The sequence below is a fragment of the Syngnathus floridae genome, chromosome 12 (assembly GCF_059516105.1).
Source record: "Syngnathus floridae isolate MCC-2025c chromosome 12, RoL_Sflo_1.0, whole genome shotgun sequence".
Lineage (NCBI taxonomy): Eukaryota > Metazoa > Chordata > Actinopteri > Syngnathiformes > Syngnathidae > Syngnathus > Syngnathus floridae.
The window spans coordinates 8,227,501-8,240,037 of record NC_142424.1 but is presented as its reverse complement, the minus strand read 5'-3'; the positions used below and the strand labels follow the sequence as shown (position 1 = coordinate 8,240,037).

The following is a 12,537-nucleotide window of genomic DNA, read 5'->3' as shown; positions in this document are numbered from 1 at the left end:
CAGAAGGTACCTTAAACAGCATTCAGCCAACCATTGGATCACACGGTTTTAGTGGTTCTCCTCATAGAGCCCAAACGAACCAGTGGCACACACACCTATAGATGGCTTGTTGAAACATGCGCCCATGGGTGTCCAACCAAGCCAATCATTCACACACACGTAACAGATTTCTGATGGCTACTTGTGAGGCCCTCCGTATGGATCTAAAGTTGTCTTGGTTATTCCAACCAAGCCAATCATTCACACACACATAATAACAGATTTCTGATGGCTACTTGTGGGGCCCTCCGTATGGATCGAAGGTTGTCTCATGTTTTTAGATCATATTTTGGTTATGGACATTATGGAGGCTGATTATATTACAGCTATAGTTCCACACATCCTCAACAGCTAAAAGGCTGAAGTGTCATGCTTAATGATGCTCCACTACATCCATAAAGATGCTGTTATAGGACCTGATTAGACATCCAGAACTGACTGGAACACTTTAGTTAGAAAAGCTTGTTTGGTTTTGGGGACTAACTTCACATGATTTAACTCTACAGGTCTTGAGTCTGTCATTTGTGGTGTCTGTATGATGTTGGTAAGTTATTTGTGGTTTTAATTCCAGGTGACAGGCTCTCAGGCTCCTGTTGACGGTGCGCTGCCTGAACCAGGCAGAACTTGGCAGGACTCTGACCCTGATGATAACATCAAACAAGATGCCAGCCAACAGGTAACATTCAGTTAGACTTTGTTGTAAGAAATAAATTTTGTAGACCTTTTCTTGTTCTCTTAGTTTACAGCTTTTAGTTGGAAAGCTGTTCTTTAGTCAGAAGGTACCTTAAACAGCATTCAGCCAACCATTGGATCGCACGGTTTTAGTGGTTCTCCTCATAGAGCCCAAACGAACCAGTGGCACACACACCCATAGATGGATTGTTGAAACATGCGCCCATGGGTGTCCAACCAAGCCAATCATTCACACACACGTAACAGATTTCTGATGGCTACTTGTGGGGCCCTCCGTATGGATCTAAAGTTGTCTTGGTTATTCCAACAAAGCCAATCATTCACACACACATAATAACAGATTTCTGATGGCTACTTGTGGGGCCCTCCGTATGGATCGAAGGTTGTCTCATGTTTTTAGATCATATTTTGATTATGGACATCATGGAGGCTGATTATATTACAGCTATAGTTCCACACATCCTCAACAGTTAAACGGCTAAAGTGTCATGCTGAAGGATGCTCCACTACATCCATAAAGATGCTGTTATAGGACCTTATTAGACATCCAGAACTGACTGGAACACTTTAGTTAGAAAAGCTTGTTTGGTTTGGGGGACTAACTTCACATGATTTAACTCTACAGGTCTTGAGTCTGTCATTTGTGGTGTCTGTATGATGTTGGTAAGTTATTTGTGGTTTTAATTCCAGGTGACAGGCTCTCAGGCTCCTGTTGACGGTGCGCTGCCTGAACCAGGCAGAACTTGGCAGGACTCTGACCCTGATGATAACATCAAATAAGATGCCAGCCAACAGGTAACATTCAGTTAGACTTTGTTGTAAGAAATAAACTTTGTAGACCTTTTCTTGTTCTCTTAGTTTACAGCTTTTAGTTGGAAAGCTGTTCTTTAGTCAGAAGGTACCTTAACCAGCATTCAGCCAACCATTGGATCACACGGTTTTAGTGGTTCTCCTCATAGAGCCCAAACGAACCAGTGGCACACACACCCATAGATGGATTGTTGAAACATGCGCCCATGGGTGTCCAACCAAGCCAATCATTCACACACACATAACAGATTTCTGATGGCTACTTGTGGGGCCCTCCGTATGGATCTAAAGTTGTCTTGGTTATTCCAACCAAGCCAATCATTCACACACACATAATAACAGATTTCTGATGGCTACTTGTGGGGCCCTCCGTATGGATCGAAGGTTGTCTCATGTTTTTAGATCATATTTTGGTTATGGACATTATGGAGGCTGATTATATTACAACTATAGTTCCACACATCCTCAACAGCTAAACAGCTAAAGTGTCATGCTGAAGGATGCTCCACTACATCCATAAAGATGCTGTTATAAGACCTTATTAGACATCCAGAACTGACTGGAACACTTTAGTTAGAAAAGCTTGTTTGGTTTTGGGGACTAACTTCACATGATTTAACTCTACAGGTCTTGAGTCTGTCATTTGTGGTGTCTGTATGATGTTGGTAAGTTATTTGTGGTTTTAATTCCAGGTGACAGGCTCTCAGGCTCCTGTTGACGGTGCGCTGCCTGAACCAGCCAGAACTTGGCAGGACTCTGACCCTAATGATAACATCAAACAAGATGCCAGCCAACAGGTAACATTCAGTTAGACTTTGTTGTAAGAAATAAACTTCGTAGACCTTTTCTTGTTCTTTTAGTTGGAAAGCTGTTCTTTAGTCAGAAGGTACCTTAAACAGCATTCAGCCAACCATTGGATCACACGGTTTTAGTGGTTCTCCTCATAGAGCCCAAACGAACCAGTGGCACACACACCCATAGATGGATTGTTGAAACATGCGCCCATGGGTGTCCAACCAAGCCAATCATTCACACACACATAACAGATTTCTGATGGCTACTTGTGGGGCCCTCCGTATGGATCTAAAGTTGTCTTGGTTATTCCAACCAAGCCAATCATTCACACACACATAATAACAGATTTCTGATGGCTACTTGTGGGGCCCTCCGTATGGATCGAAGGTTGTCTCATGTTTTTAGATCATATTTTGGTTATGGACATTATGGAGGCTGATTATATTACAGCTATAGTTCCACACATCCTCAACAGCTAAACGGCTAAAGTGTCATGCTGAAGGATGCTCCACTACATCCATAAAGATGCTGTTATAGGACCTGATTAGACATCCAGAACTGACTGGAACACTTTAGTTAGAAAAGCTTGTTTGGTTTTGGGGACTAACTTCACATGATTTAACTCTACAGGTCTTGAGTCTGTCATTTGTGGTGTCTGTATGATGTTGGTAAGTTATTTGTGGTTTTAATTCCAGGTGACAGGCTCTCAGGCTCCTGTTGACGGTGCGCTGCCTGAACCAGCCAGAACTTGGCAGGACTTTGACCCTGATGATAACATCAAACAAGATGCCAGCCAACAGGTAACATTCAGTTAGACTTTGTTGTAAGAAATAAACTTTGTAGACCTTTTCTTGTTCTCTTAGTTTACAGCTTTTAGTTGGAAAGCTGTTCTTTAGTCAGAAGGTACCTTAAACAGCATTCAGCCAACCATTGGATCACACGGTTTTAGTGGTTCTCCTCATAGAGCCCAAACGAACCAGTGGCACACACACCTATAGATGGCTTGTTGAAACATGCGCCCATGGGTGTCCAACCAAGCCAATCATTCACACACACATAACAGATTTCTGATGGCTACTTGTGAGGCCCTCCGTATGGATCTAAAGTTGTCTTGGTTATTCCAACCAAGCCAATCATTCACACACACATAATAACAGATTTCTGATGGCTACTTGTGGGGCCCTCCGTATGGATCGAAGGTTGTCTCATGTTTTTAGATCATATTTTGATTATGGACATTATGGAGGCTGATTTATATTACAGCTATAGTTCCACACATCCTCAACAGTTAAACGGCTAAAGTGTCATGCTGAAGGATGCTCCACTACATCCATAAAGATGCTGTTATAGGACCTGATTAGACATCCAGAACTGACTGGAACACTTTAGTTAGAAAAGCTTGTTTGGTTTTGGGGACTAACTTCACATGATTTAACTCTACAGGTCTTGAGTCTGTCATTTGTGGTGTCTGTATGATGTTGGTAAGTTATTTGTGGTTTTAATTCCAGGTGACAGGCTCTCAGGCTCCTGTTGACGGTGCGCTGCCTGAACCAGGCAGAACTTGGCAGGACTCTGACCCTGATGATAACATCAAACAAGATGCCAGCCAACAGGTAACATTCAGTTAGACTTTGTTGTAAGGTATAAACTTTGTAGACCTTTTCTTGTTCTCTTAGTTTACAGCTTTTAGTTGGAAAGCTGTTCTTTAGTCAGAAGGTACCTTAAACAGCATTCAGCCAACCATTGGATCACACGGTTTTAGTGGTTCTCCTCATAGAGCCCAAACGAACCAGTGGCACACACACCCATAGATGGATTGTTGAAACATGCGCCCATGGGTGTCCAACCAAGCCAATCATTCACACACACATAACAGATTTCTGATGGCTACATGTGGGGCCCTCCGTATGGATCTAAAGTTGTCTTGGTTATTCCAACCAAGCCAATCATTCACACACACATAATAACAGATTTCTGATGGCTACTTGTGGGGCCCTCCGTATGGATCGAAGGTTGTCTCATGTTTTTAGATCATATTTTGGTTATGGACATTATGGAGGCTGATTATATTACAGCTATAGTTCCACACATCCGCAACAGCTAAACAGCTAAAGTGTCATGCTGAAGGATGCTCCACTACATCCATAAAGATGCTGTTATAGGACCTTATTAGACATCCAGAACTGACTGGAACACTTTAGTTAGAAAAGCTTGTTTGGTTTTGGGGACTAACTTCACATGATTTAACTCTACAGGTCTTCAGTCTGTCATTTGTGGTGTCTGTATGATGTTGGTAAGTTATTTGTGGTTTTAATTCCAGGTGACAGGCTCTCAGGCTCCTGTTGACGGTGCGCTGCCTGAACCAGCCAGAACTTGGCAGGACTCTGACCCTAATGATAACATCAAACAAGATGCCAGCCAACAGGTAACATTCAGTTAGACTTTGTTGTAAGAAATAAACTTCGTAGACCTTTTCTTGTTCTTTTAGTTGGAAAGCTGTTCTTTAGTCAGAAGGTACCTTAAACAGCATTCAGGCAACCATTGGATCACACGGTTTTAGTGGTTCTCCTCATAGAGCCCAAACGAACCAGTGGCACACACACCCATAGATGGATTGTTGAAACATGCGCCCATGGGTGTCCAACCAAGCCAATCATTCACACACACATAACAGATTTCTGATGGCTACTTGTGGGGCCCTCCGTATGGATCTAAAGTTGTCTTGGTTATTCCAACCAAGCCAATCATTCACACACACATAATAGATTTCTGATGGCTACTTGTGGGGCCCTCCGTATGGATCGAAGGTTGTCTCATGTTTTGAGATCATATTTTGGTTATGGACATTATGGAGGCTGATTATATTACAGCTATAGTTCCACACATCCTCAACAGCTAAACAGCTAAAGTGTCATGCTGAAGGATGCTCCACTACATCCATAAAGATGCTGTTATAGGACCTTATTAGACATCCAGAACTGACTGGAACACTTTAGTTAGAAAAGCTTGTTTGGTTTTGGGGACTAACTTCACATGATTTAACTCTACAGGTCTTCAGTCTGTCATTTGTGGTGTCTGTATGATGTTGGTAAGTTATTTGTGGTTTTAATTCCAGGTGACAGGCTCTCAGGCTCCTGTTGACGGTGCGCTGCCTGAACCAGCCAGAACTTGGCAGGACTCTGACCCTAATGATAACATCAAACAAGATGCCAGCCAACAGGTAACATTCAGTTAGACTTTGTTGTAAGAAATAAACTTCGTAGACCTTTTCTTGTTCTTTTAGTTGGAAAGCTGTTCTTTAGTCAGAAGGTACCTTAAACAGCATTCAGGCAACCATTGGATCACACGGTTTTAGTGGTTCTCCTCATAGAGCCCAAACGAACCAGTGGCACACACACCCATAGATGGATTGTTGAAACATGCGCCCATGGGTGTCCAACCAAGCCAATCATTCTCACACACACATAACAGATTTCTGATGGCTACTTGTGGGGCCCTCCGTATGGATCTAAAGTTGTCTTGGTTATTCCAACCAAGCCAATCATTCACACACACATAATAACAGATTTCTGATGGCTACTTGTGGGGCCCTCCGTATGGATCGAAGGTTGTCTCATGTTTTTAGATCATATTTTGGTTATGGACATTATGGAGGCTGATTATATTACAGCTATAGTTCCACACATCCTCAACAGCTAAATGGCTGAAGTGTCATGCTTAATGATGCTCCACTACATCCATAAAGATGCTGTCATAGGACCTGATTAGACATCCAGTACTGACTGGAACACTTTAGTTAGAAAAGCTTGTTTGGTTTTGGGGACTAACTTCACATGATTTAACTCTACAGGTCTTGAGTCTGTCATTTGTGGTGTCTGTATGATGTTGGTAAGTTATTTGTGGTTTTAATTCCAGGTGACAGGCTCTCAGGCTCCTGTTGATGGTGTGCTGCCTGAACCAGCCAGAACTTGGCAGGACTCTGACCCTGATGATAACATCAAACAAGATGCCAGCCAACAGGTACCATTCAGTTAAACTTTGTTGTAAGAAATAAACTTTGTAGACCTTTTCTTGTTCTCTTAGTTTACAGCTTTTATTTGGAAAGCTGTTCTTTAGTCAGAAGGTACCTTAAACAGCATTCAGCCAACCATTGGATCACACGGTTTTAGTGGTTCTCCTCATAGGGCCCAAACGAACCAGTGGCACACACACTTATAGATGGATTGTTGAAACATGCGTCCATGGGGGTCCAACCAAGCCAATCATTCAAACACACACATAATAGATTTCTTAAATATGGCTACTTATGCGGCCCTCCGTATGGATTTAAGGTTGTCATGGTTATTCCAACAAAGCCAATCATTCACACACACATAACAGATTTCTAAAATATGGTTTCTTGTGGCTTCTTTGTTGTAAATTTTGGAGCCTTTTCCATGTTTTATATGTAAAATTTCCTGTGCATTGAATGTGATATAAGGTTTTGGCATATTTCAGAGGATGTGTACAGCACCGGTCATCTACCAGTTAAGATATTGGACAGAAATTTTAATTATTTTGAGCAAAGAAATTCTAGTCTTTATATTAATACAGCATATAAGAGTAGCTTGCAGAAACTAACAACACATTTCTTTTAATTCCCTCCATAGAGCTATCAATTATCAAAGGAGTTTCTCAAAGTGGACTACTCAGACAGTGATGATACTGACAATGATTCCCAAAAGGACTGCTCTGTACCTCTGCAAATCAATCTGCTCAAAACAAGAGTATATTAAATTTGACCAAGCATTCTTATACAGGTGCAGTTAATTTTTGTTTTAGAATATTGCTATACTGTATGTATTTTTTCTGTACTTTAAAATCATCATTTCAGATGGGCTGATCCCAGAAGTCATAGAAGTGACCTCTTGTACCTCCGCATCTCGTGGCCCAAGTAATGAAAAGTCTGCCAAAAAGAGAGGTGAGTTGAGAGTAATCCTTTTCAATATATAACTTTATCACAGTTGCTTTTAAATTGCCCAATTGTTACTACTGTATCAGTATCTAATTATCCTCACATATGCTGCTTACTAAGATTTAGATGACCCAAGCAAGATATATTAAACACCACTTGACTTTTTTTCTTAGACATGTAAGGTCTAAACTTTTGAATTTTGTTATAAAATGAAAATTGACCCATCCTTTCTCATGTGAGCTACAGGTCATTGCTAACCTTGATTATATGTGAGATGTTTGTTTACATCTATTTTTAAATAGGGGTAATGTATACATGACACATTTAATTTTTTACACACTATATATTTCCAAATTTACTTTTATCATCTTTGTTTGTCTATGTGTAGCACGTTATCAAAGCAAATTCCCCATACATGTAAAACACTGTCTGAAAAAAGTTTTTCACAGATTTTTATTTTTTATTTTCCCTGATTTTGCAACAACTTGTATCTGTTCTTAATGGTTTTGTCAGAGAAATGGTGCATCCCAATGTGCTGCCATGGTGGAGTTTGACTGCCTGTGCAACCTCTGTAGGGTCCAGGAATTGCTTCATCTACCAGCAGTGACATTCTGATCAAATGCAAAACTGCTTAAAAGTAGTCAAGAAAATGAGAGACCTCTTTCCCCCACCACCAAAACTGGGGCCATTCTAATGTTACCCTTTTGTGCATCTATTTTTAATTTTGTTAATATCAAAACAGCTGACACTGAAGACCACCTAGCAACTTAAATGACCGGATTAATATCTCAGATATTAACTGATTTACTTATGTCTATTGTAGGCTCATCACTGTTGACAAAGATAGTTGACGTTATAAAATATCTCATTTAAATTATATTGTCGGATAATTGTACATAAAGTGAATGTATTCTTTATGCAATTTTGTTCTAATTAAATTGTAAACTAAAAAGTGCTCTTCTTATGCCCTTAGGTAACGGAAAAGTTGTGAAAAGAAGCTGGACCCCAGAGGAATGTGCTGCAGTAAATAAACATTCAAGGAAGTATATATTGACAAATCAGGTTCCTGGTAAGCTTGACTGCGAGAAATGCATTGCTGCAGAACCACAAACACTGAGCTGTTAAGTACTTTGTCAAAAAGAGAATAACCACCATGAGGAGAAAATATGAGTGAAACAGCTTCCCTTAACAGAGATAGAAACACATGGCTGGTTCTGTTTCACCATTTGTTCACTATTTGTTTGTGATTTTTTTTTTATGCTCCACTTCTCCTGTTCATAAATGTTAGATTAAATAAGTTCCTTTATTCATTGGCTACATTTGTAATGTGTCCATTTAAAATTTTTACTCAAGACAATTATTACTTGTAAATCCTGTGTACTTTATAGTTAGCTAAAATGCAGAATTTAAATATTATTTTAAAATGTACCAATATGACTGAACAAATTGAAGAATATTAAGACTGTGACCAAGGAAAATGGACCAGAATCTGAATAAAGACTTTAGAATGTATTTTAGAATGCACATTTCAATGTATATCTAGTATATTTAGCCAGATGAAAGTATTCACACTAACAAAATTTTTAGGTTTTCTGAAATGATCAAGTCCACACAAATGCATGTTTGGGTTAGATTAGGGTTGGGGTTGAACTTGATAGATCCTCTTTATAAAGGCAGACCTAACAAGTCTTAAATCTTAACAGCAAGCTCTATAACTGGCTAAAAAAATAATGTGTGTATAGGTGGACCTCTTAAGGTTGAAATATTAAAAGCGAGCCCCATAACTGACTAAAAATCTTATGTGTGTAAATGTGGACCCCGCAAAGCCGGAATGTTAGAAACAGGCCCCTCATGTGACTGAAAAACTGACATGAAAAAAAAAGTTTCGAATTGTGTTCATTGAAAGTGATTTTTAATATCAAGATTTTTTTTGGGACTTGCCTGATTTTTTTCATAGTTCTTGGACCACTAGAAAGGGTGGACCCCACTACTCAGTAAAGTACTTTGGGTCCTGCAGAGGGAGGTTAACAAGGATGTGTGTGTGTGTGTGTGTGTGTATGTGTGTGTGTGTGTGTGTGTGTGTGTGTGTGTGTGTGTGTGCGTGTGTGCGTGTGTGTGTGTTTATTAGGAAAAACCTTTTGCTAGTTTAGGACGTGCAACACTGCTTGGCATGAAAAAATAAAGTCCCTGCGCAGCTGTCACGGTGCCAATTGATCAGGAACTCGTGAAAGCATTAATTTGATTTGTATGGCTCTTTGTCGGCAGCACTGGTTAGCACATCCACCTCACAATTTGAAGGGTGTGGGTTCGATTCCACCTCCGGCTCTCTCTGTGTGGAGTTTGCATGTTCTCCCCGTGTGGGTTTTCTCCAGGCATTCCTCCCATATGCCTTAATACACAGGTGTCAAACCCAAGGCCCGGGGGCCAGATACGGCCCGCCACGTCATTTGATGTGGCCCGCGAAGACAAATTGTGCATCAAATTCGTGTGTCACTACTAGAATTGCAAATTGTCTTCGCTTTTAATAATTTTTTTTTTTTTAAATATTTGACCAGATTTTACTCATCTGATTTGAAAACGAATTATTTGTCAGTTTGTTTTGTAGCTTATACTGTATATAATATGAGGTGCTCATACATTTATTTGGGTTGACAGTCATAATGGCCTTCCGAAAGAAGCTATGACTACAATGCAGCCCGTGAAAAAATGAGTTTGACACCCCTGCCTTAATACATGCATGGTAGGCTGATTGAGCCCCTAGGTGTGAGTGCAAGTGTGTATGGTTGTTCATTTCTGTGCGCCCTGCGATTGGCTGGCATCCGGTTCAGAGTGTCCCCCGATGACTGCTAGGATAGGCGCCAGCATGCCCGCCATCCCTGTGGGGAAAAGCGGTAAAGAAAATGGATGGATGGATGACTTTGGTATTTTCCTTACTAAGATAGTAAAATACTATGCTAATAACAGAAATAAGACGCATAACGTTTGGCAAAACTCAAAGATGACTTTCTATAGTGCTTGGACTCATTAAGAAGGGAGGGAAACGGAAGCCTCTTGATTGACGCAGGGTATACCCTGGACTGGTTTGTAGTCTGTCGCAAGTTGGCAATGACATCTTTTAAGAAGTTCCCTAATAGTGGGTGCTGAGCGGTGAAAAGAGTTTTGCGCTCTAAGTACCTCTGATTCTCACCATAAAAATTTGTGAGACAACTGCAAAGTAAAATTTGAAATAATGAAATTGGAAGTAATAGTGGAAGGGTTGGCTGTTCAATAAAATTTTGCGACAGTTTTTTGCATGTGCAAACCTTTTGCAAATTAGACCCCAATTGACATGAGTTTCAAAAATCAACTGAAAATTTACCTAATAAATCTAGACAAAGGTTTAGGGCAGTTCTGTGATTTTACTGATTTAAGTGCAAGTCAGCTTTCATCACTTAATGGCAAGACAGACCCATTATGTAAAAAAAAAAAAAATGTTGGGTGGCTGGGAGATTAAACATGACGCATCTGTTGCTGTGGCTGTTGTAACTCCCCTGCCTTGTGCAAATTTAAAGGCTTATTTTTTAAATGTTTATGTGAAATTAAACTTGCAAATTGGATTCATGTTTCTTTGATATATTCTACTATTTTACACACCCTGTAAACCTACTACTGTAGTGAACATTTTTAAAATGGCGATTGTTCTTTTTTATGTTTATTAACTAAGCTGAATTTTGTGTTGGTCTTGAACTCTCTTCAAAAGCAAAGACATTAAACTGCCGCACTCGCTTCCTCTTCCATTCATGCTCATCCCGAGGCATCCAGTCTTTGATGAATAGGAAAACAAAAGCGACACAATGAAAGAGTTGTTAGTCTGCCCATATTCCAGATCACTGACTGAGCACACGATGCGAAACGAGGAATCTTTCAGCGTTGGGCCCCCACTTATATTCCAGAAAGACTCATTTTTCCCTCCATAAAGCAGATTTTGTCACCTAATCCCAACAACGATTAGCAATATTACATTTCTCCGGTGTGGTCTTATAGGTTAAATGCAATGTGAGAATTGACGCTTTCAGATAAAAGGCAATGTAAAAGACGAAGTGGTCCCAGAAGAGAGCTTGACCTATTCATAGACTGGCTTAAGAATTTCTCTGAGAACAGTGTGCTATGATGCTAGAAAACAAGTCACTGTCAGAATCAAGGAACCAACTATTTAATGGCGCAGTATGGTAAAATGTAGCACTTTTATTAGCGTTGATTTCACATGTCTTTTTCAATCATGCCATTGAATGTCTATAGCTGACGCTACTGACGCTACACTTCAATATGGACGTGCTTGTTCTACCTTAAAACAATCATTTGAAATATTACTACTGATTCAAAACGATTTTACGCTGTCACTTGTAGAACAAATCAGCTGTGAGGGTTGCAAATAAATAAATACAATGCAATACCGTAGATCAATTTTAGAGCCAAAACTCAATCTCTTTCTTACTTCATATAGAAGTTCTTTATAAGAAAATGACTTGATGGGGTTTGTAAGCTTAGTGTACAAAAATGTTTAAGTAAGGAGATGTGGTTCTTTTGTTAGAGGTCATTTTGGAATGATGCAAATATAATTTTATGATTCACTTTTCATTTTTGAAGCACTTGTTTGTAAATCTAATTTTAAAGGCTGTAAATAATGTGTTTTGTTTGTTTGTTTGTTTGTTTTTTACTTGCATTTATAAACTAGTCTTAATGCTATTTGCTCTACACAAACCAATAATATTTATTTATCAATGGCGGCTGAGGCACCTACTCTTTGAATATGTACAGTCCTAATTGATTGGTTTACCGGCCCAGTCTATGTATTTTACGTCCTGTGATTGGTTAATCGGGTCTACATATTACGTCCACATCGCCCTGTGGCAACACAAAATTTACAGATTTTGGGATTCTGTCCGCACAAAAGGCGCACCTCTGGTTTTTGAGAACCTTAACAGCTTTTAATGCTTTATGGTGCGGAAAATACAGTAAGTACTTCTTTTTCATATGTGATTGACTAACAAACTGTTACTAATTATTTTGTGGTCCACATCATTGCATCATTCAACAAATTGGTAGATGGTAATGGTCCCCGGCAAGCCCCACCTATCTGACATTATTGACATTTTTACCAAATTTGGAGGACTTTGTTTTCGAACGCACTGTACTTCCCAAATCAAACGCTACAAACATTTTAGCTAAGGTGCTAACTGGGAAATGGTGACAAGGAGGAAGGACCT

The 12,537-nt window shown here is 39.8% G+C and overlaps 1 protein-coding gene and 1 long non-coding RNA gene across 2 annotated transcripts in view; both read left to right on the top strand.

The window, feature by feature from the left end:
- The window catches only part of tprn (taperin), a 37,559-nt gene that overhangs the window by 15,854 nt on the left and 9,168 nt on the right, over positions 1-12,537 (top strand). The window lies entirely within an intron of this gene.
- LOC148389935 (uncharacterized) lies at positions 6,250-8,803 on the top strand. The gene is made up of 4 exons (XR_015861831.1): positions 6,250-6,357; positions 6,987-7,136; positions 7,211-7,297; positions 8,265-8,803. It is a non-coding gene; the product is annotated as an uncharacterized LOC148389935 (long non-coding RNA).